Source organism: Colossoma macropomum, unplaced genomic scaffold (assembly GCF_904425465.1).
Source record: "Colossoma macropomum unplaced genomic scaffold, Colossoma_macropomum, whole genome shotgun sequence".
Taxonomy (NCBI): Eukaryota; Metazoa; Chordata; class Actinopteri; order Characiformes; family Serrasalmidae; genus Colossoma; species Colossoma macropomum.
Window position 1 is genome coordinate 12,059,223 of NW_023494802.1, and position 20,797 is coordinate 12,080,019.

The 20,797-nt window shown below is 38.2% G+C and overlaps 1 protein-coding gene across 2 annotated transcripts in view; it reads right to left on the bottom strand.

The window, feature by feature from the left end:
- LOC118822091 (RAP1 GTPase activating protein) overlaps positions 1-15,760 on the bottom strand; it is a 129,013-nt gene extending 113,253 nt beyond the window's left edge. For both annotated transcript variants that reach the window (XR_005008413.1, XR_005008412.1), the window contains exons 1-2: positions 15,687-15,760; positions 15,538-15,604 (exon numbers count right to left, since the gene is read on the bottom strand). The gene's annotated coding sequence lies outside the window, so the exon portion shown is untranslated. The remainder of the gene's footprint in view (positions 1-15,537; positions 15,605-15,686) is intronic.
- Positions 15,761-20,797: the final 5,037 nt, after the last annotated feature.

The following is a 20,797-nucleotide window of genomic DNA, read 5'->3' on the forward strand; positions in this document are numbered from 1 at the left end:
ACACTTTGGAGCCGAGATTCAGCGTCCAGTCTCGAAAACGCAACTCTCTACAACGAGACCAAAACCGAAGTTATAAGATCACTAAAGAAAATGTGCATTTACATTATGGATCATTACAAATACATTGCTTTAAAACTACCAAGTCCTCAGACAGTAGGAAGATAGAGATCCTGTATAGAGAAAAAAGATGCATCGAGATGCATCGATAATCGTTTTATAATCGCATCGCAGCCCTCTGAATCGTAATCGAATCGAATCGTGAGGTGCCAAAAGATTCCCACCCCTAACTAACAGTATGACTTTTCACATGTATATGTTATAAATGTAATTTGAAATTAGTATCACAATCTAGATATTGGTCTTTTGGCAAAAGCTGAGAGGTGCTCCGCATTTCTCATTATGTTCAATGGAATTTCGCCAGTGTAATTTAACTCCTACCACCTCGCAACAGCTGCAATGAAGGACTTCCAAATATACTGTGTGGCATGTGTTATATCTTTTTATTTCCTCTGTATCTTACTGGATCATCAACTCCTCCTATTAAGCTCAGCTGTGCCCTTTAGCAAGCTGGGTACCGTAGTATCTCGCAGGCTATCCAGATGAGAGGGAGATCGAGCCATCAGAGCGCCTGTTATCTTCTTGACTCCTTATCAGAGACTCCAGCAACGCTACACTCGGGCACATTCACAGACGCAACCCATTATTCAGCACAGTGGAGCTCTTTTAGAACCAATTTTATGTCTTTATCTCAGACTCCTGCTGCCAGAGTTGAGCTATCACACAGATTGACAGGACGCTTCGAGACACGAATGCAGAGTTGAGCATACATCTAAGAAGCCAACGCACATGAAGCAATGTCTCTGCAAGCATGATGCCCAAGTTAGAGCCTGGCCTGGAATGCATAATGATACACATTAATAGCACACGGCAGGCCATCAGTTTTAGAGTTGGCAATAACTACAGACTTAGTATTTATTTGGTGCTTATAAGCTAGCTACTGAGATACAATATTTCTAAAACTCACTGTATAAATATGACCCTGACACCCTTGAGCAGTAGCAGAATGAAAAATATTTCAGGTTAAAAACTAATACATGGCTTATCTAAAAATGTAAATTATAGAATAGAATGTTTTCATATGCAATGTGTTCTGCAGGAAAGCAGTCTGTCTCCGATTTCCCATCTTGACAGCACAATCAAAGTGCCACCTCTTCGTTTTTCCTCTCACTGATCTCTCCTGCAAAAACCCACGTTAGCATATGCAGGCTGTCTACCTAGTTTAAAGATGTTTCCAGCAAATCCCTGTGCTCCTTCTAACACATTCATTAGAATGGGACTTTTGAGCTTGAGCTTTACCCTGGGGAGTCAGCACTGACATGTAAAACATGTGCAGGGTTTCTACTGCCACACAAACAGACTACTGAGAAACAAACATTTGAGAGTTTGGAAGCAGTCAAGCTGAAAGACTGATGCAAGTTAATACCAGCCAAAATTCAGTTTCACATAAATACAACAATGCCAAAATGAAATAAAAACACTCATTTATTGGGATGCACTAATACAGAATGTGGGCCAATAAAGATAACCGATAATTAACACGCTGCCATACTGATACCAGTGACCAACACTTTATGTTTTGTTTCTCATTTTACAGTAAAATCACATAATGGACCATACAGGAAGTGCACTAAACAGTATAACAGATAAAAACTTATGACTCAATCATTTTGCATGATATAAGTAAAACAGACAGGTCAATTATTGTAAACATTTATGTTATTTTATGTAAACATTTTCTACCATTTAGTAGACATTCTTATCTAGAGTGACATGGCAGATGAAAATAAGGCTAGAAGTCTCACACCAAACAGTGGCAAAACCAACCTGGGCAGGAAATCAAATTCTAGTCTACCATGTGTGGATCTGTGGTTTTAGCCACTGTGAAAGTATTGCTTGTAATTGTTGGCTACAATTCCAATATTAGACAGATAATGAAACTGCCTTTTTTCCTTTCTTTTTTCCCATAAACTAAGAGAAAGCCCAAGCCCAAAAGCTATTGGATTGGAAAAAATACTGTAAGAAATGAATCATTGTTGACACTGACATCTATCAAGTATTTGAGAAAGCAATTCAATATCGCCACTTTTCTCCTTTCTCAAATAGATCACGAAATCTCATTCACTCTTAAACTGCACAATCATGACCAAGCAGGAGGAAATTAAAGGAATAGGGAGGGACTGATCTGAAGAAATGAGCCAGAGAGAAGGAAGAAGGAGGCAGAATGAGAGAGTTTGGCCAGGAGATATGGAACAAGGGAAATTGAAGACGACACATCATACTCTGCTGCCTTTAGGCCCGGACTGTAGCTGCCAGTTGGCTTTGGCACTCTTTTATATGTCATCCTAATTAATTGTTCAGCAACAGCAGGCTTTTGCTCGCTGGACAGGGCTTTGACTGGAAGCTATCAGTCAGCTGCAGACATGTTGTTTCTCTTCTGTCCTCATTGAGGCTGTCACTTTCCAACACCATCCAATCCATCCAGCTACAGCTCTATTGCCAGTTGTGATTACTTTGCCTGGGAACTACTCCAAAATGCAATAATGATAACGCAATCAAATTCTATAGCTGTTTTCAACTTCCTGCTCACTGTTAGGACAGATTTCTGTTATTCCGTATTTATTGTATTATTGTATTATTTATTATTGTATTTTTATCTACTGTTTCTAAAGCATTGGACCATACTTATCCAACCTGTTAATTTAGGTACTGTTTTTTCTCCTAGTAACTAACATACTGTCATATTGAAACCTCGTACCTCTTTGTTTTCAGCTTTATTTTTTCAACACCATTTAAAAACATCTGCTACCCTTTACATTGTATGGACATTTCATGATAAATGAACCAATGGAAATGGCCCAAAATTACTTTGAATAAAAATAAATACATTAACATACATTATTACATACATTAATGTTAGAATGTTTTCTCTATAAAGTCACTATTTCCAAGACTTGTCTACGACCGCAAAACCATGTTAGTTGCTAGTTGGGCTGTGTACAAAATATCAATCCAGCAATATATCAGGGATAAGCGCATTTCAGTGTGTGTATCAATAATTTCACGTATACATACTTTAACGCATGAGTAAAACAGATACTACATTCAAATATGACAGCGTGACATTTTACAGTATCGAGTGCATGGCAAACGTGTGCTCTAATAGTTAAGGTTTGCTTTTATTTATTATTATTTGTATAAAAAGTTGTGTTGGAGAAAAAAGCTCCGGTCCAGATTCACCAGATTCCCTTTTGTCCATCGCACGTTAAGAAAATGCAGAGCATGTAGTGAATTTATTTATAAGTTCATTGTCTGCTGTTATGCACATGAATAGAATGAATATTCCTTCTTAACAGATGTTAAAGCATGATTCTTGTTTGATTAGCACTTAGCCATTAGCATTTTGGTTACATGCACACAGAGCTGCTTTGTGTAGCCCTGTTAAAAAGTGAATGATGTTAATGTGCTGTGTGTAATATGTAGTACATTAGCATCTTGTTGTGCACTGACACTTTTATAGCCACAGATACTGTTGTACACACATGCGTATACAGTATAATATCTGTTGTACTGGTGTATTTTGTCAACAACTTGTGCTGTACTGGTGTGTTTTGTCATGGTATTGTATCATGTTGTGAATTTTGTATCGTGACACCTACCATACCATGAAGCTGCTGACAATGCATAGTGCATAGTGTTATAGGTTCGGTAAGTTCTTCTTTATATTCCCTGGTTTAGCTTGTTTTCCACTGCAGCTGTGTTATTTGCATAGTGTACAATATCTGGGTAATGGATATGGGCAATTAGCTGAGAGGAACAAGAAAAACATCTTTGCTCTCTCTCTCTCTCTCTCTCTCTCTCTCTCTCCTGCTTTCTTTTTTTCTTGGAAATATTGCTCATGTTGTCCTATAGTTATGCTTCTAGAGATTTCAGTATTTCTCAGTGAGCAATTCAGATGTGAAACAGACACTTTTACTTCATATATGGTGCTGTTCTACACTGTTCATTCTGCAGAATCAGTAGTACGATATAATGCTTAGAGAAAACAAGATCCCAGTTTAAAACAAGGTCTTAAAACTGCCTTTAACCCCTTTAAATCCCAGGCATACATACTAAGGCTTATTATACAGTAACTACAGGGACTTCAATGCAAACTAGCTGAGCTATTCTCAGGTTATAGAAGTGTGTAAGTGGGCCCTGGCCATGTAATGGGTTAAGGAGCCTGAAGCATCTTTATCTTTGACCCTCATTTGAACATTCTTTAATACCAAACAAAACAATCCCCTGCAAAGCAGAGAACCACAAAGGACAATATTCTCATATTTAATTTGATTTAACTTTATTTCCTCTAAGGCGTCACATTATTTGATGGAGATGTAATCTTGTTGGAAAAAAGAGAAAAAGGATTGCTGTGGAAGCTGCAGCATGTGTCTGGTGTAAAATGTTCCACATTTGATAAGCAGCATGTTTTAGTTAGTGACAATGCTGGTGACATCTTTTGAAGCCATTGTAGCATATTTACACCACTTATCACACTTTAAAGAGCCTACATGCCATGACCACTGTGGCATGTAACAGCTATCAATGCATTTAAGCCAGGATATTTCATAACAGGCTTAATCATGTATGTATATTGCTACCAAGATTACTATACCAATGGCAGTCTACCTTATTGATTCCTCTAGTCTGTGTGACATGGGAAGTCCACAGGCATTGATACCAAACAAGTGCAGATCATTCTTTTTAGGTCTACAGACTTCATATTAATGGACTATTTGGACAATAATGACGCATATAAACCTAAAGCTAACATTTGATCAATTTTACCAAAATGGCACCTAAACCAGAATAGTCAGCCTAAACAAAAGAGAGAAATTAAAGAGGCTGAATTCACCCTACATATTTGAAACATTACACTGTTAGGACATTTGAGGTCTGTAAACAAATGTGTAAATGAGCTGATGCCAACATGATAGCAAATTCGTTGTCATAGTTCCCAACCAGTCGAGTTTTGATTAGCTGAAACAGAACATTTTATTTTAATCTGGAAACCCAACATTACACTAAATAATATATTGCTGATATTTTGACATTTTTCTCTGTAAAGCCTTTGGAACTTCACAGTAACTACCATGGAACACATGTATAAGCAAAGCATGAATAGGTCAATTTCATTTCTCCTACTGCCAGCCATCTAAAAAACAAATACGACTGCACTCCCACTGCAGTATACTCCAAAGAATCTCCCACTGAAACAGAGGTGGCAGTCAGTTCTCTAAGACAAGATGTGACAGACAGAGACCAGACTTGAGGTGAGGAACAATACTGCTGTGCCCGTGGCTTGACTTGGCATGGCTTGACTTGGCATGGCACTTCATGAAAGGCACAGCTCAGTCAAGGTAATGTTAACTTGCATGACTTCTGGCCCAAGCTCAGCTATCATGTAGGAGAAATAGAAAATAAATCAATAAATAATATAGAATGAAATAAAAACATGTAAATTAAAATGCAATGTACAGCCTATGCACCATGGACACGAACAAAACTTAAGAATCAAAGCGGAAACAGAATGCTGCCGACATAGGTGACATGAATATCAATGCATTTCACGTCAAGTAAATCCGATGAAATTATCTAAAAATACCAGATACTCTAATATAACGAGAAAGATCTCATTTATGCAGCTAACTTACTAAGTGGATTTGGCAGAACATTTCTGCAGCAATATAGCATGGCAGACCTAATAAATGATTAAAAAGCTAGGGCAGACTGCGGAGGCATGCAAGGAAAGACTTAATAATGCAATAGCACATATCAGTTTTGTGTGTTTTGTTAGTGACAACACTGGTGAATATTTTAGCAATAATCCAATTATTTAAGATATACTGAAGTCTGCTGAATCAGCTGCTGCTTCTTAGAACAAATATGTAGAAAGTTCATTCCTCTGTCTCTCTGTGCTCGGGCCAGCTCCCCATCTCCTTTTTATAACTTTCCTTGAAATTTTAGATAAGCATTATTAGAAAAAAAACGCCTTTTTTTAATTCTCCCTGACCTTATTTATTTATTTATTTATTTATTTATTCACTCATTATTACTACATAATTAGAACAACATTTTGAGGTAAATGTTGACCAAAAATGCCTGTTGTACATCTGTTGTATATTGTCGTTGTGTTGTGTCATATCACAACGCCTGTCTCATGATGCACATCATATTGTGAAGTTGCCGAGAATAGCCAGGCCTAATCCCAATGAATGCTTGGGCAATAAAAACTGCAGAGAGGGTTTACCGATTACACTGCTTTAGTTGCATATACCAATGCCAGTGTCAGTTTTACACTGAAGCGAGTGAATTACAATGTGGTTTATTTCAATTTGTTAGATGTCGAATGCACAACTGGTATCTATTATTTTATATCATCACTGAATCTACACTAACATGGTTAAGTCTAGAAAGGAAAATTAAATGTTGTTTTTTCTTTTCAAATCACAATCACAGCACTCAGAAAAATAGCAGTTATTAGATATTTTCTCTAAGCATATGAGTTCCGATTGCAATAGTCATCTCTTTAGTGAATGTGGCTGGAAATGAGACATGACACTAAATATTAGAGAACCGATGCGTTTGAAATTGCCATAAACGTAACCACTGCATCTCTGAAATAAGCCTAAGGCCTTAAGTGTGACCATAACTCTGGTGCAGAATCACAAGAACAAGATTACTGACAAAAGCAAAGGCCTCTGTTATTCCAATCTAAGCTTGAAAAATCCATTATGTGCGAAAATATCAGAAGCAGCACACAGTGTGCACTTCCATAAAATCCATTCTTTATCAAAAACAGCAAGCGCTCTCACTCAATATCTAATTGTCCTTAGAGGAGAAAAAAGTGGTTGTGTTTGTCCTTGAGGTTCATGCTTCACTTGGCTTGCAGGCTCTAATTTCCCATGTCCTACTAACACTGGCCACATACAAACTAGCTCACCATATCCAACAAAATAACTGATATTTTGGAAGTTCTTATAGCATTTCTCCATGTCATCATAAACTAGTTTTGCTGCAATATTATCCTCTGACAGCACATTTTCCATTCCAGTAGGTTTCAGATGAAGCTATGCCAATGTTTTGAAAAAGACAACTGAAAAGATTCTGCTGATACTCGACCACTCGATAAAACGACAACTAAAACTATTCTATTCTCTCTGTTATCTGGTTGGGAGACCATTTAAAACTCAAACCAACACATTAAGGGAGGAAGTTTCTGACAACCTTATATAAGATTATGTGTGAATATTGTAATTCCTTTATTTACAGAGGACATAAATCATTGGATGTCATTTTGGTTATTTTAATTTTACTATATCAAGAAGGAGCCTATGCCTCTATTATTCTCTAGCTGTCTCACAGCAGCACGACTGTCACACATTTCTGCTCTAATCACTAATTCATGACCTCAAACATGCAGTTGGAGCCAACTAAGCTAAGCTCAGCTTCTGTAAACAACATGTTACAACAGCAGTCATCTTTAAACATCTCTCCACAATGGCAGCACACCTAGGAATCAGCAACGAAAAACAGAAAAATGCACCACTTGGTGATATAAGCAGAGCCAGTACTTTGACGGTGTAATTCAGATTTTTCTCAAATTTATTTGGATCTGAAATTTGTGTGTAAAAAAATGGTTCAGTGGCAACTTCCCAAGTGTAAGCACTGTACAAAGAGTAGCCAGGCCAGTGGGAGAAAAAAACTCTCCCTCTCTTCCTTCAACTACAGAGCATGAAGCATGGCCTCGGGTGCCCTCAAAATCAGGGCAGCTATGTTAACAATGACCTGTTAGATTTATAGTAAAGAAGTATATCGCTGCTCTCGGAAGAAAACCTCGTATCTCCATTTTTGTTGTTTTTCAGTTTTTGACATCATTTGAAAATGCCTGTTACCCTTTACACTGTATGTAAATTTCATGATGAATGGACCAAAAGAAACGACCCCAAAAAGTCTGGTTCAGTTGACTTACATTAAAAGCAAAGTAGGTTTTTTCCTTCTCCTGTAAAGTTATCATTTTGGAGATATGAGGTTTTCTTCCAACAACAGCGATATCATCACTCAAAATGTTACAATTATTTAGGCATGTCAGATCTGAAAATTTAGCAGATGATTATTTGCCAAACAAATAACTGCCATTAAAAATATAATTGTCTTTTATTTCTCATTGCATGTAACTAAGTACCAGCATGCAGTGACCAAATTGGCTGAGTAGCTGTGTTGATTCCCAGTCGTCCCAGACTGTCTCCCACCTGACGACAGAAACAGCTAAAGCTCAAAAACCAAACATACTCACTGCTGCCCTCTAAAGATGTTACATGCAATATAAATATATGACTCTAAAAAGGTAATAGCTGTGCAAAATAATTGCGATCTGCTATTATTTAAACAAATGGGATCAGGCAAGTATGTAATAATTCGGACAGGACTACAGTTAGTTTTATATTTTTCAAAAATCAAAAACCATTATGGTAATTTAATATGTGTGAGCTTGGGAGTAAAATTAATTATTGCCTTCGCATCAGACTATTTTGACCAGACTATTCCCAAATCTTGTATCTCCAAAATTTTACTTTACAAAAAAAGGAAAAATAATCTTAGCATTATTACACTCATACATAAATGTAACAAGATTTTATAAAATTTTGGAACATTCCTATTTTACCACATTACAAAATGTTCACCCAAAGTAAAGGGTAACTGTCAGTATCAAATTATGTTAAAAAAAGAGATTTAAAAGAATATATGTCTAAAACTGGGGTTTATCGTTATTGATCTACCTGGAGAGACATATTAAGACATAATACTTCAAAACAACTAGCACCAGTGTGAAACCTACTGCATGAGGCATGTAGGTGACAACTAAGCATGCAGGAGGCAGGCAGAGGTGCCAGGATTCCCTGCTCTATCAGAACCTTTTGAATAATAAATAGAACTACGAGTCCCAGTATTCACAGCTCTTTAATTTAAAAAGGTCTCTCCAGGTCCCAGCTGACAGCTCAGGGCTCACTGGAGACATACAGGAGCCAATTAGTAGCAGCCCTCCAGCTATGGCAGCCAGGATTAAGCGCGAAACAGCCACTCAAGGATATGGTCAGGCTTTATCGTATCCCCTGCTAATGGATAGCCAGGCTACTGAGGGCTCCCACCTCACCAAGCCCTATTCATCCACCTGTCCTAAGGTGAGCTCATATCCACAAACAGCTTTGAAGAATTATGGCTGTTCTGAGCAGCAAAACATTGAACAATTGCAGTGATGGTTCTTTTTTAACAACCACACTGTGACTTATTACACTACAAAAAATATTAATAACAATATGATTACGATAATATTTGTTTAAAATACAAAAATAAAATAAAATAATTAAGGCAGGCAGGTCACTTATTTTTTGGTAAAACACAAAATCCTTTTTTTACAGTATAAACAATACTTAAGATGCTACTGTTTTAAAATGAATGAGAGGGCTATTGATCATGTGTCAGCAAAATCCTACAATGTCCCTTATACCGAGATGTATGTTCAAGGTAATCTCTGTTTTCAAAGCATTTGTCTCCCCTTGCCAATGTTTCTGGTGAACATAAAGGTAATGGAAAAAGTTCACTTTTGTTTGCAAACTTTCTCACTGTGATAAGGTTAGTTACTTTTGATACCAGGACAAAGGCTGATACCAAGAAGTGCTGTTTTAAGCTGTGCACCATACAGAACTCTCTGCGCTGTGCAATGGAAGTGACTTTGGCTGATAATATGCAAAGATCAACTTCACTAAAAGAGGTAAGTTTAATGTGGAGAATCAAGAAGTTTAATCAAACCTACGTCTTTTGTTTGTAAAAGCTTGGACAGTTTGCATTATGAACTACACAGGCTTTAAAGAATTAGAAGAATTAGCCTGAAAACAGCCTCAGAAAAAAGATCAGAAAAAAGGTCAAGAGTCAAAATTAGGGCAATATGCTTAGAAATTAGCCCAGACTTCATGTCATGTATCTTGTTAACACACTTCCACAGAGAGATAACTCTGTTTCCAAGACGGCACCATTGCTTTTTTACGAGTCAGTGTTAACAGTTTCACAGTGCATGTAGTGTTAAAGCTGTTGTGCTGGCAATACTGGTAATTCTAGTACCATGACCTATTTCATACAATAATGAGACATCTTGAACTATCACAGTTAGGTGTTTTACTCTGCAGTCCAACCTTTTTGGGTGGGTCTCTTAGGAGTGTAACAATATAAAAAAGTCTCAGGGAACACATGTCTGTATTATACTAAAATTGAATTTTAGAAACATAAGCAAGATGGAAACATAATAAAATGTGACATAAAAATTGCGTATCACACCTATCTGAGGTCCTACTATTCTGATGATCATGTGATCATGTGTTTATTCACATCCCTCAGTCGAACACACCCAGCCTGCTGGTCCACTCAAGCAAAACTAAAGACAACAGTGCAAGCAAAGCAGAGACAAATGAGAGAAAGAGGCTTTACATATGCAGGCTGTGTTTAAGCTAGACTATCGCCATTGTGTCCACAGCTCACTAAAAACATTATCCCGCTTCTATATGGTGATATCTTAAAGAAGATAATGTTCTTGTTCACTTTACTGCTGTTAACAATATGTGGGCGTGACAACCCACATTAGCCTTGTGAGGATACTGCTTATGTACACACTACCCAATACTAAGACTGCCTAGTTTACATCGAGAGAGGAGAATGTTGTCAAAATGCTTCAGCCATTTACTGGCCAGAGGACATATACTGTTCATGTATAATGTGGGACCACAAGAGTAAGATTAACCTACTTAGAAAGAGAACATGGTTTTAGGTTCCTGAGGCTTTAAAGTTTTATACAATTTTTGCTTCTAAGGTCAAGATTCAATGCATTTCAGATATTTTTTTGTGTTTGTGTTCTATTAAATTCTACACATTGACATGATTCAGAAGAAAAAGCTTATTTATTTCAAAACAAATCACTGAAAAATAGCATGTCCTTGTGAAAAATACTGGTCTTATAAAACAGTGCAACTGAGTTACTGTAAGAACCCCTTATGTCAAACACAAGACACAATCCTATCCGGCCCGCACAACTGTTGTAATTTTCTATCAATATTAGCCCGTTTCACAATGCCCTGCACTACAATCACCAGCATGCATTGCAATGTAATGTACATTCCCATCCCCCTCCCCCCAACAATAATCTATGGGACAGCGGTTACACCTCAATTCTACCACACCAGTCATATCACCAAATACACCAACTGCATTTCAGCTGTAGTTCAACCAATATAAACACTTAGCTCAGCAGCTCAGAAATCGATCCCAAGGATGAATGAACCTGCAGAGAACAGATGCCAGGTGTCTAGTTCGAGCAAATAGGTAGGTTTAAACGGCCTACTTCCTGGGGACATTTTCTTTTAATAGAAGTTTTCATGTAATATTTCAAGGTCTACTACAAGTCCCTATATTTTGCTGTTTATGTTTTGCTGTATTTTGAATAAACAATTTAAATCAAAATAAAAACATAGGCATTCTCTAACTACATAACTGCAATTTACTGTTCTGTTATAATTTCATGACTGCGTGCAAACGACTCTTTCTAGTGTCTGTGTTGTAAACACAAGTGTTTCATACATATAAATCATACCTCTTTTTAAATTTAGCTGTAATAGTAACTTGCCAGACAAATGTAACATTTCAACTGGATCATGCTGTTGTTTTCATTTATAATATACAATTATATTTACATTATTTAATTATATATATTTTTTCTTTGTAGCAAAAACAATGTCTATTATAGGGTTAGATTTTTGTGGTGTACTTAATGGCCTTGCAGTAATAACAGTGCGTCACACTGCGGACCAGAACATGGTGCTCTATTTTTTGTCTGGGAGATATTTTTAGTTGCTAAAACCTAAAGCAGTACCTGTAGCAGTAATAAACTACTTTTGGCAGTAGCTTTATAGTGTACTTTAATGTGACTGTAATTATACAACTTTGGAATAATTGAACAGTTCATTAAATTAACTAGTGTACTGTACATCACAGCTGCCTTTGAGTTTTTCCATTTATTAAAATCTTTGAAAATTTCACTTTATTTATTGTAAAATTACCTTAACAACACAGTAATGCATATCTAAATATAACAGCAATATATGCTATGAAACCTGATATTTATCACATTTGTATGTGTTTTAATGTAGTAATATGTGCAGTAGATTAATGTAATTTAACAGTAATCTGCTGGAAACCCCAGCTGCCAGACATTCGCCATTTTTACAGTATTTTTTTTTTCACAGTGCAACTTCGGTGTCATGATTAAACCATAAACGACAAGCACGCTTTGCTTTTATTCTTTTGCTCGTCCATTATGAGTAACTAATTTGAAATAACTCAAGAGACTGTTCGGTGCTTGGTGTGCAGTGCATATCTTAGAGGACTATTTACTGAACAACCCCCTGTCAGGAGGATAACTGAATCAACTAATCATCAAAGACGAGTGAAAAAATTTTGCACTTATATCCCTGATCCATACTGCATTACCCTTCTGAACCACTGCACAATAGGCAAAAGAGGAAAATAAGCCACAGCACAAACATAAACCTCAGTTCAATGCGGCCTAATGCTGGCGGGTCTCTTTAATCCATATTGGAAAGCCTGACTGCAGCTGAAAGAGTCAGCATGGACACTGTTATCATTTACCTTGAGGCTCAGTGGGGTGTCCACCGGCTGTGAACCTGAGGACACAACAAGACCCCCCACTGCTTCCATTTTCCTAAAGCACAACAAGCAAGCACTGGAGGGGAAAATGAAAGCAATGGCTGGATCAAGACCCAGTTGACTGCTGTAATGCTGTAAAGTGTGTGTGTACACATATACAAGCACATGCACACAGCAGAAAATGTAAAGACACATCAATTGACATTGCCTATATGAAGCCCATAACATTTATACCAGTGCAACAAATTTTTATATAGTACAAGGCACTGAGTTGTATTATACCATAAAGTTGTGCTTTCTTTTCTGACTCAGTTAAGAAGAAAAAATCAAATAAAAAGATGCTCAGATTTTCAAATGAAACTTATAATGTTTAATACCACAATACAAAATGCTGCTGTTGGGACCTGCAAGCGTAGAGAAAGCCAGGAAGAACTCAGCTATGCTTCTTTAAGTGTCACAGCAGAGGGATTAAGAGAAACATAAAGAGCCCGAGGAAGGGTCTTTCTGCTCTTTTTCCTGTTTGTGCCTTCTCTTCAAGCCGGTTCTTCCACTGCAGAACAAGCGTGGCTGCTATCCCTAAGAGAGATAATGCTGTATATGCAATGCATGCTGCAATTTATCTTCGCACTATAGTTTATGCAGTTAAAACAATGCTAGACCTTTTATATGCACTGCATTGAATTTAATGCAGTGCAGAATGTTATGCACAAGATCAAGCAAATATGTGCAAACGACTCTCTGGACTCACAGGCCTGATGGTTTAACTAGAAGGGCCTGTAACAAATCAACAGAATGTTCTTGTATTAAAAAAATCCTAAACCCTTCTTCCCTCAATCCATATCGCAATGGCAAACTGCCAAATAAACCTGCACTTTCCAAACAGCAATAAAACCCTACTGCCCCAAATGATTGAATATAATAAACCACAACTTGGAGAGGTGCCCTTAGTATCCTTCATAAGAAGCACAAGGTGTGGTTATTTACAGCAGAATATTAGCACCATCTGGGCTGTGCGCAAGCGCCTGGAGCTCAGGTGGAGCCGTGGAGGATGGGGGCAAGCTTTAGGTCAGTAAAAACCAGCCATCCCTCAGGCTACAGCCAGAACCTCAGCTTTGCACAGGGCAAGCCACTCACCCTGAATGCATTCACTTTGGACAGGCAACCCCAGCCTCAGCCAGGCATGCGAAAACACACTGAGTCTGCCCTTGTCTGAAAACATTTCTGTTCATGGGAAAAAACACATTCCTAAAGACCTCTGTTGACCTGGCTGTCACATTAAAATATCCTTCAAAGCACTAAGGCCTGTTTTCCTATATCCCAGAGCGTACTCTACCTCCTTTCAGGACAGAGGTCGTTACTCATTCTAAAAGCACGCTTTATTCTACGTGAGCTCACTGTAGTGGTTACATGTTTGGCACACAATGCTTCACATGTTTCAGAGAGCAAAGAGATATTCCAAGACACAATGTATTTCAATATGTTCAGCCATGCCATGGCAGAAACACAGTATTCATTATTGAAATAGCTCATGACCCTCTTAAAGGTGCTCTTTGTTTAAGAAGCAGATGAAAAGAGACTGTCTACCACGTGTAAGGGCAGAACCGAGAGCAGAAAATACAGATATTCCTGCACACTGTACATCCTGCTGTAGCCTGCTGGCTCCACAGAAAGGATCATTCCTGCAGCAGGGGGAAAAAAATACACCGCCCCTCTAATTTTCTCTCCCTCTTTCTGCTGAGATGGGTTTGGGAATGGAAAGGGCAGATGAATGAGTGTGTGGGCTCCTTTTTTTTTCCATTGAGCGCTGCTGACAGAAGCAAGAACCTGCTCTGATGTTTGTGCAGTGGCTGAGATGAGGGGAATATCAATCAGTGCTTCAAGCAGACAGGCTCACAAAGGGCTCACCACACGCTCACACCTCAGAAACAGGAGGGCTCAGGGAGGCGCCCATCAAATGATATCGTAAGCCTCCTGAATAGCAAGAGACTGAACTAAAATTCAAGTCACTCATGAGGCAAACTGTCACATACACTTTAAACTGGGGGCTTTGAGAGCCACACATGATTGACAGCTACAGTAATTCTCCCACTGTGATCCTAAAGGCACTCTCTGTGAAGGCTCTGTTAGCTTCCTTCAAGGCTGCTAACCTGTGCAGTCACGATGAAACCAGAAACAAACGCTTTGCATATGACTTTAAGTGTCTTCTTAATGTGAAACACTCGGTGTGCATCAGTTTACAGCATACAGAAAATCCTGACCTGATAATTTTAGCGCTGAATTAGTACATACAGTGTTCAACTGACACTCAATCAACACATACAGTGTTTAACTGACACCTACCGTGTTCGTTTTAGTACTGTTAACAACTTTAAGAGTGAATTAATCAGTCAGTGACGGTTCTGCTCTGTTTGTTATCGGGTGCTGCCCTGTAGAAATGCCCGAAAGCTGCTGTGTAACTGAGCTAAATCAGTTTAATTCAGTTAAACGACGAGCTTAAAACCGTTTGGATTTAAACTGGATCACGCGCACTCACATCAAACGAGGCGCGAAAAGCCGCGCGCGCGCGACAAGTAGCCACTCGGACCTCAGACCAACCGTCACTCCATCCTCAACGGCCACTTTAGTAAAAACGAATAAAAAACGGTTTTTTTGTGCAGCACAAAAGCCAAGACGCAGAACAAAACAGTGAAGAAACAGCTGCTAAGCAGTTTTAGCATCACTGCCACTTACTTTGTTGTTGTCACCGACGACTCGACGGCGATATTCCGCGAAGCTGAGGGACACCAACGTCTGCGCTCTGGCCAGGACAGATGTACAAGTTCACAAGGTAAAGAAACGAGACTAAAACGATTTAAAAACACAAAAGGAGTGAAGCCAACCTAATGTGTATCTGCTCACAGCCTCCCTGTGCACCGAGCTGTTCTCCTCGCTCACTCTCTCTCTCTCCTCTTTAACGTCTAACTGCACTCTGCCAGCAACGGAGGAGGAGGCGCACGTGACTCACTGGCGCCGATGCGAGCTACCACTGTGAGTAGGAAAGTTTTGATAAAAATGAGCAACTGAGGAAGAAAACACTTTATATCTGCTTTGAAACCAAAAGAAAGGCGTAAATAAACAAGTAAATGTTGCTTAAACTTGATGTGATTATGCCACACATTTCAATTAAATCACCCATTTCATGCTTTAATGGTTCTTTGCTTGGTGAAATGGTTCTTCAGACTAATGGAGAATGTGCTGTCAATAATTTGAAAATGGTTCTATATAGCACCAAAAAGGTTTTGCAACCGCTGACCTCCCTTTTTGGTGCTATATAGAACCATTTTCAAACACACAGAACCATATACAACACATTCTCCATCAATCTCCAAAGAACCATTTCACCATGCAAAGAACCATTTAAGCATGCAAATTGTTCTTTGAGTGTTCATGGTTCTAAATAGAACCATTGTCTTTACTAAAGAAACCTTGAACCCCTTACTAAAGAACCCATCCTTTTTAAGAGTGCAGTAAGGATGGACTTTGGGTAACGCTTAAAGGGGAATTCCACCGATTTCTCTAAAATTTTATGTGTACTTCAATTGTTGAAATGTAAAGCAATTCAGAGTGGTTTGATGTGAAATGGTGCATTGTAGATAAACTTACCAAGTCAGATTTCTTTACAGTGGTTGAGATAGGAACCAAGGGTCATGATGTCTACAATGTCTAAGATCTAAAAATAAAGTATTAAAATTTACCACTCAAAATGACCAGTGAACCCACACATGTCTTCTGAGTCTTTATATGAAACATTTATGATGGGAAAATAGTGTTACATCCTAATTTCATGTAGTAACTTTCTGTGAGGGAGCTTTTGGAAGCATTAAATACTTTAGACGTCTGGTTCCTATCACCACCACTTTGAACAATTCTGACTCTATATGTTTCTCTACAATGCACTACTTCACATCAGACCTCTCTGAATGACTTTGTATACATCTCACCGATTTAATTAGTTAGAATTTTTTAGCATTTGGTGGAATTTTCATTTAATAACACATGCATAAGAAGTTACTTGAGAATTTATGAGCATTTTATGTTAATGCTCACAAGATGGCATGTTTTATGAAGTGACATTACACTGATATAAGCGTCCTTGTCAATGTAATGTCAGTGCCTGGCATCTTTTATAGAACTAGGCATTTTCTTCTGTTACTTGAGAACAATGCTTTATAACAGTGTAACAAATGGAACATATGTTTCTCACTTAGTATAAAAGCCAAATGTCAGTGCAATGTAATTTTGTTCATAGAACATCTCATGTCATATTGCAAATATGTTTGCAAATGTGTATGTCATGTAGTCCTTGTGAAGGTGGTCTTCAAAAAAAGAGTCACCAAACTTTTATTCAAGCTGTTATTTTAACACAAAATCCGTTTAGATCCATTCATTTTTTGAGTCTACAGCATGCTGCTCCTTCTAACTTACAGACTGATCTGGTGATCTGTGTAATGTCTAATGAAATATTGGATTATAAACATTGCTTTTAATGCTGTAATATGACATATAATATCCGATGATATTAGAGATACTAACATAAGACCTACTGTTTAAGAGTTTTGGTGAAAACAGAAAAGATACAGGAAAGGACTATTTGAATGCAAGTGAGTGTACAGATGTACAGTTGATTTGTTCTATTGTGGCAATCTCTGGGTGTTTTTTATACGTTTTGCTTTTTAAATGAATTTCCAACATAACAAACCTGCTGGATTTGCAATTAGAATGTTTGTTGTGTTATAATGGCTCTGTAATTACAGCCCAATGGAAGCTTCCCATTTCACAACCTATTAGCTGCTTATTTTCTCTAGCAGATACAAAACATAATGATGGGAAAATGATATTCAGTCTCATATTTGAAAAAGTAATGGACAGGGAATGTCAATTATATCTGTGCCAGATTGCATTAAGAGCAGAACATCTTTACTAACCTCTATTTCTTCACTTCAGTTGTCCAAAATGACCTTCCTGCCACCTAAAATGGACATACGATGCATCCTCAGGACATTCCTCTTTAGGCTGGATTGCATCTTGCAGTCGTACAAAGTGAGGAGTCAGAAATTCATTCAAGCCAAGTTCCACTCAGAAATGTCAAAGCACATTTCAAACTATAATCAGACCTTATGGTATTGTATGCTAGGTGTTGTATAATAGTTTTAATTACAAATCATTCTGGGACTTGGATTTTGAGACTCCTTTGACCTTGTTTTGTTTTGTTCTCCCAAAAGCCATCCTGTTTTAATTTGTATGCATGTGCATGCAGCTCTAATTGCTCTTTCCACTTTGAAATCTTCAGTACACTTCATTTAAATCCTTCCCACCCACCTCCTCTGACATTTAGAATGCTAAAGGTGCTTTCAGAGGCTGTAATTCCTACAGATCTAAGTAAAAGACCCAAATGGACCCACAAAGCCTTTAGTTATCTTGACATTTTGTTGGAGGAACACGCGTATCTGTGAAAACAAGCCAAAAAAACAATTCCGCAATTCCCATGAATTTCAAACCTTGTTCAGTAAGGCAAAATACTTTGGAGAAGAAGGCTTTTCCAAAAGCTCTGTTTATTGTGTTCTCTGCCAACTCCTTGATTATGAAAAAGCAGAGTTGATCTTATATGCATTTTTCATTGTGGAATGATTTTAAAAGCTCCTTTCTTTCATAGATAAAAAGAGCTATTCTGGTGACTGACAGAGCCTCTCATTCTGGAGAAAAATCATGAAACATTTACGGTCATCAGATCTGTAACAAAGCCTTGACTCTCACAAGATCCTATAAAAAAGCTTTAGATCTTCTAGAGCAAATGAGAAGTATAGCTCTCCTGCAACAGGGAGCTCAGTAACAGCTCATACACTGTTAGAAATAAAGGTACTGTGCAGGTACATTTTTCGTTCATCAAAACAATGTAAATTGCAAAGGTACAACAGTGGTTTTGAGATCCAATTGTATGGCTTAAATTATTTTTTCCCAGTGGAAAAGTATGTATTTGTACCTTTTCATAACCTAATGTTTTAAAACAGAACAATAAAATAAAAAGCCTGGAGATAAGACAGGGTGTGTGGAGTCAATACAACTTAGAAAATATCATTTCAATGGATTATGGAACAATTATGTTCCCTGACTAAGGGTACTGAGATGTACCATTGAGGGTACCACCCCAGTGACAAGAGGAGTACTGCCCCAGTGACAGTTTCGTACCTTTTTTTTCTGAGAGTGTGGTTTTTCATAATTTGCATAAACATTATAATTTACAGTTGTTGCAGATTTCTACATATTTTGTCCCCTGCGAGTCCTTTGTAAACATTGTCTCCTCTCCTTATTCTGACAGCTGCCCCCTATTTTCACTCTTGGCTGATATTTCCGGCGGCTGATCAATTCTGTCCGGATGTATTTGCAAAACCATGTATTTCATCTTGCCTTAGAGTCACTCTCTATTCTGTTCGTGGATGTATTCTATTTTACCAACAGTCCAATACCCAGCACTGTCAAAAGCCATCAGGCCATCAAACGTGAGCATGGCACAGTTCATCACAGATAATGTCCCGTTGTCACACTAAAGCCAACCCAGCAGCCACTGTAGGTCGCTTTCAGTTTTCGGAGCGCGTACGCCTCCTGTCAGCCCAAACTCTTTTCAAGCCACTCTTCCAATGTGCAAAATGCTTTTCTGTAGCCTAAACTTTTACACAGCATTTCTTCATCTCCCTAAGCCAAGCATATTGTATAAAAAAGAACAACAGTCACTCCCTGGTGCCGTGGCTTTGATTGACTGGGCACTGCTGTAAGCCTCTGAGGACACAGTGAAGCAGTTCTGCACAATCTGCAGAGAAGCCAATGTGAGCGAGAGGGCGATCTAGCAGTCCATTAAGCTTATTCTGTCCATCATGTAGACCGAGAGTGCACTAAGCATCAATTACATAGTGAAAGCTTATAAGAGCAGGCATGATTTAGCCCCAGGACAGGGGGGCACAGCGTACCAGGCCCAGGGGACTCTGATAGAACACTTATTAATTCTAATTATGCAGGAATACCTGTGGTTAAAGTATATTAAATCAGTATAGCCAAGTCTTACTGCAATTACAGTTTACCAGAGGCAAAAGTATAAAGGTGGGAGTTTGTATATAAACCTCCCAAGAGAGTCCCATTAATTTAAACTTGGTCACCCTAAAAACACTAGTCAGCCAAAAAACACATTAGACCACCACTAATTGTTTCTCCCCATGGAAAATTGGCCAGGTAGCCTTAAACCATTGCATGAAAACCATTTTAAATTATTCATGATACAGAAGTATCCAATAAAACAGGCATGCAGAAGAAATTGGGAAATCTAATTGTGCATAAATAATGTAGGATGTTTTTGCATAAAAGTATTACTGTGAAACAAAGCATGTCAGTAGTAGGCTTTTCTGGCTCCAGGCATCCATGGTTGAGGTCAGAATACTGGCTAAGGATATGGCTCTGTAGCCAGACAGAGCAGCTGCTAATTGCCTATAATGTCCGTCAGCTGTGCTTTCTCACCAGCCCTTAAAATGCCACGGTATGCTCTTTTCTCTCCTGTTGCAAAACCACATGTGTAATATGATCTATCTAAGGCAGACATTGCTGTATTGTCTTTTTAAGCTCATTAATTATGCATATTACCATGCAAAATTCCCCTGCAAATGTCCATAGCTTCCATGAATAAAACTAAGTAGTGGAGTACATTCTTGACTAAAAAGTAAAAGGCGCTCAGTGTTGTATACCGCTTCTCAGTTGATAGCACCATATTGCCCTTTGCAATGCTGAAATATGCCAGTGTGATCATTTCTGGTTCACAGGTGTTCCAGATGAATCAAGGCATTTGCATTATACAAGAAACAGATAAAAATCAGACCACCTTGGGAGCCACAACATTTTATGTCCATTTTATTGCAGTAACGTTTTACCATCTTGGCTGAAAATATGTCTTAATATGTGCTAGCTAATG